Below are 5,318 nucleotides of genomic sequence, written 5' to 3' on the forward strand. Positions count from 1 at the left end.
ATTGGGACTTTAAGAAAATAATCCGCGGTGAGATTAAAATCGGTTAATAAAAATCTCGCTGGATGGAATCATTTTTATTTTTTATTCTTTAGATTACGTACGTTATTGAATAAAGAAATCAGTTGTCTTTTTTTTTTAATTTATTATTTTGCTACAGGCACTTTAATTTTCTCGTGAAACATTATTTTCAAATCCTCACACGATCATATTTTTCATCAATATTATAGTCATTTATTATTTAAAGTGTAATTTCTATTACGTATTACGTGCAACAAAATGTTATTTAAAATTAAAAGTTCTAAGTCTATAATCTACTCATCTATAAACATTCTTTATTCAAGATAGCGATATTTTTTCCGTGCGCTATTTCGATAGAAAAAATATTTAGCTGCTCTAAAAAATACAAATTTTTGCAAAAGTTTCATCGAGAGAAAACGAAGGTAAAAGAAGACAAAGACGGAGAGATAATGAGCAAGATGTTTAAGCGGTGGCGGATTAGGGGCAGCTTCTCGCTGCTCGGTGAGAAGCGGGAGGGGGAGAGGTCTATTGTCGGGCCGCATAATACGGTTATGATTTAGTTTGGGACGTGAGGATGCGAGCGAACGAATGAACGAACAGACCATGGGGGCCTGACTAGATGGACGGGGGGAAGAGGGAGGAGGGAGGAAGAGGGCCATTGGTGTCAGATTACCGGGGCCCGGGCCCCGTCTGGAACATCCACACGTCCGCGAAAGGACTCACACGCAATACCGGGCCCCCTTTAAGCGTACGTGTGCGTATATACATTCTTTTTTCTCCAGAAAGATTGTCCCCGCTTTCCTCGCTCCCCTTCTCGGCTCTTCTCCTCTCTTTCTCTCATGTATATCTCTCGCGCGAACATTTTTTTATTTTTTATTTATTTAAAATATAGTTTGATCGCTGCACGCAATTGTCCAAAAAGATACCGATAAGATATCTTTAGTTGTAAAGTACGATAATATAGAAAATAATGCAAAGTTGTCAGAAAGGAAAATTGTCAGAAAATTATAATAGTTTGACCATTCATCCTTTTTTAGATTTAGAATTATTTTGTTCAATTATTATATGTGATGTAATATTTTTATACTTTGTTTATACACGAAAATCTGAAGTGTATAACTCATTATCATATGATAAGATAGCAGTTATAATTTCACATAATATACATCGATATTTTCAATAAATTCATGAGGATAAAATATAAAGGTAAACGAGAAAGCTAGAACCTGTAATTTATGAAAAATTGAAGATGTAATCTTACGAACATTGTCGAAAGCATTACATCTTTTGTAATGGACATCATTTATTCTTTAAAAATTCTAAATCTTATTCTATAAGTCATTTATAGATATAAATCAAAGTTTATAATGAAAAAATAGTAAAATAAAAAAACATGTTTCCAGTTATACGCTAGATTTCCTAATCTTTCCCTAACGTCGATGATTAATATATACATACACCATAATTTATCAAATAACTCCGTCTCTCATCGGAGCGTCGAAAATCATTCAAACATCTTACAAAATATTACAAATATATTACAAAAGAGGCGACCACCATCTTTTGGCGGCGGTTCTTTCTTCATCGCGAACTCGGACGCGGGTTCTGCGAACTCGCGAATTATGAATATGATTATCTCGGACGTGCTCTTGACGGGAAGCCAGACCTGTCCCGGAGGTGTCACCTTACACCCTTTCCCGCCCTCGCATCGGATCCTGACTTGGCGCCCCGACACATTGTTCCCCGTAACCGAATCTCGCGAATAATTGGACCTCCTTCCGATCGCGAGAACGTCGACGATACATAATAAAGCTGCTATCGATCTTACGTATCGAAGGAACCGCACGCGTCAGGCGCTTCGTAAATTAGGGGTTAAAACCCGGTGTATAATTTCATTAAACTCAGATGCAAAATTCGTTTAAAAAAGTATTTTTTTTCTTCTCTCATTCGTGCAAAATATGATAATTGATGCAAAGAAAAATTCTCTTTTTGTAATATGTCATTAAAAATTACTTTATATTATGGAGATTATACACATGTGCCGGTTTCGTGCAATTCTTATGCCATAAATCGGTAGCGAAAACCAGTTCCACCCTCTTATTTATTCTCTTACAGCGAAATGGAAACGCCAGCCCACTAAACATATGTCGAACATCTCGAGAACCCTCTGTACAATGACACCCTGAATTTTTGTGTTCAGGGATTGGCCGGGCGATCCATCCAATAGAGTTCGTAGACAACTCTCGGGGATTGACAGCTTCCATGGGGTCGGAGTCTATAGGATTAGGCCAAGCGGTGACGCAAACGTAATGTCATTACGACAAATTGCGAGCCTCCCGTGGGATAAACGCTGAAGCCAATTGGAATATATCGGATGAATTAATAGGATATCTCCCAGATATTATTATAGCGCACGAATATGGGGAAAACATAGAAATCCCATAATGTTAGCTATTAATTGAGTGATTATTAAAATTAAATTTTTGAATTGGTTCATCGTATGTAATTCAATTTTTTTGTTATTTTTTAATCATTTTTAATTCAAAGTTTCATGCATAAAATTAATTCGTAATATACATGTCATATATACATTATAACATGTCATTACGAGATATTTATAGAAAAATATGTTTATGTCATTATAGCAACATATATTTTAGAATTTTATGTTTAATCTTATGTTAGAGAGAGAAAAAATTAAAAGATATAATGAAGATATAATAAAGATATAAATTTTAATATTAGTTGAATCAATAATAGAAAAACAAGTATCAAATGCATAAAAGATAACTCCTAAAATAGACATGATAAATTTCCGGTATCTTATATAATAAATATTAAATTTAGTAATTAGAGACTTGGCTCAAATAATCAAAAAGAAAATGGCATAAGAGCCAACGCGCGGCAGTTGGAGCGCAGAGAAGCAACAACACTTCTTTCTTTTTTCAATATTAGTTTATTAAAAACATATTATAATAACAAAAAGTGCTTTTTGTTATTATATGTTTTCCATTTTCTTTTTGATTTTTTAATAAATATTATTTTAAATCGTTTATTATTTTAAATCAGTATCTCTTAAAAGAGACTTAAAGTTGATAAGAAAATGGGAAGAAAGGCGTTCTTGGAGCGCTTATCCTCCTGGGGTTGCTAAGAGAGTCGGCATTAGGTACGATATGGGACTCTCGCCCTTATCCGCCATCTGTATACAACGGGGTGTTGGAATTCGATTCATAAACGTCAAACGCGACTGTTTACGCTGTTCGCACCTCCATTGTCGCCCTTCGATTTCGGGATGCCGACCTGCTGATCGTTCCGCACCCCGGGACACAATAAATACATCCATCTCCGTATCGTATAATGCGCGAAAGGGGCCCGCGCGGCCGAGTGGCTCTCTCTCTCTCTCTCTCTCTTTCTCTCTCTCGTATCTCCGATACGATCGGTAGTTACTTAGCACTTCCACGATGCTCGATGGTTCGATGCTTATCGAACCGGCCCTCGTTGAATTTATTGCAAACCCCTGCGGAAAAGAGGGCTGACGGCCCATCTGCATCTTCTCCTCCTCAGCACGATCTACCTCTTTTTTTTTCGTTGGCCGGGATCAGTCGCTCTATTATACCTCTTTGCGATACTTGCAGACACAATGGAAGAACGGTAATGTCGCGGAAGATTACATCGTCTCACTTCGGACCGATATAATGGCGGAGAATTAATTTTCATTTTGACATTTTAATATCTTTTTATCGAATGCGTGAGAGAAAATAATACAAACGCGGTAATCATTATTAAATAATAGTACCTTTTGTTTTATTATATGCCTCAAAGTATAAAAAGATTGTTAATTTATATCACATAAAGAGATAATTATTCTCCTTTCTATAAATTAGCTGAGTTTTAAAATTATAATTAAATAATACAAATTATTTTAAGACAAGTTTACACCTCGAGTACGACTTTCCACGTTAAAATAAGAGTAATTATCTATTTTCATAGTCATTAAATCTTAATATGGAATTAAATTTTTATCAAGTATTTAGGTCGAAATTAAAATAGACTTTGAAGAATACTTTCTCCAATTTTGAAAGTTGTATCGCATATCGGAGCAAATGGAAACTACGACGAAATTGGTTCATTCAGAAATGTCAGTCAAGGAATGTTCTTCTACAAGGAATTACACGCGTGTGCACACGTATACGACAGTCGCGCGGCGTGACCTACCCCACTGAGAATCGTGTTTCAATACAGAAACCGAAAACCATATCATTACGTAGAAGCTCCGTTTCGCGCCGGTGTTGCATTGTCAAGAACTGCATGTCGTTTCAGCGGCCGATTCGCAAATTGTTTCCAGGGTGTAGAGGGGGAGAAAGAGAGAGAAAGCTATCACTTTACACCCATTTTGAAGAAGATTGATCATTTTTCATTAAATTCTTTTTCCATTTCGATAACGATAATGCAAGGTACTTGTACGTTTTGCCAATAGAAGCGAATACGTATTTTGATTATCCTTTTGGAAATAATTGATTCCGGCATCTCTAGAAGATTGCGGCGCCTGAGGATCTCTAGAACCCCGTTCAAATTCCTCCCTCTATTTACATATATAAATATCTATTTATATAAGAATTTTAAATTATCCCTAAATATAGTATAAATATTATAAGATTCTACTCACGATTTCAAAGAAGGCTATTATATTCATCATGTAATATAAAAACATATACATGAATCATTCGCAAGAGAGTATTCTTAATCGGTATAATTTATCGCGATTGAAAAACTAGTGGTAGAAATGTTGCTGGATTATTGTAGAAAATGATTTTTCCATGTCGCGAATTAACAAGGATCACTGCATTTTATATAAGAATTTTAAAAATTATCCGTAAATATAATATAAATATTATAAGATTCTACTCATGATTTCAAAAAAGTCTATTATATTCATCATGTAATAAAAAAACATATACATGAATCATTTGCAAGAGAGCACCCTTTGTTAATCGCTATAATTTATCGTAATTGAAAAACTAGAAATTTTGCTAGATTATCGTAGAAAATGATTTTTCCATGTCGCGAATTAATGATGATCGCTGTAGAATATAAAGATTTCACGTGCAATTTGTGACATGGAAAAATCTGAAATTTCGCTATGCGATATAGGCGCAAAATTTGGCGTCCTAAATGTCCGATGAAATGTACGGAGGAAGTGAAGTCTCGCGCGGAGGGTTGGCGACAAGTTAAAGTATTAAGTAGCCCGTGCGTCGCCGCGTCCGCTGTCAGTCTCCGCTCTAATTAATCATAATTGACGG

The sequence above is a fragment of the Camponotus floridanus genome, unplaced genomic scaffold (assembly GCF_003227725.1).
Source record: "Camponotus floridanus strain SB8 unplaced genomic scaffold, Cflo_v7.5 scaffold19, whole genome shotgun sequence".
NCBI lineage: Eukaryota > Metazoa > Arthropoda > Insecta > Hymenoptera > Formicidae > Camponotus > Camponotus floridanus.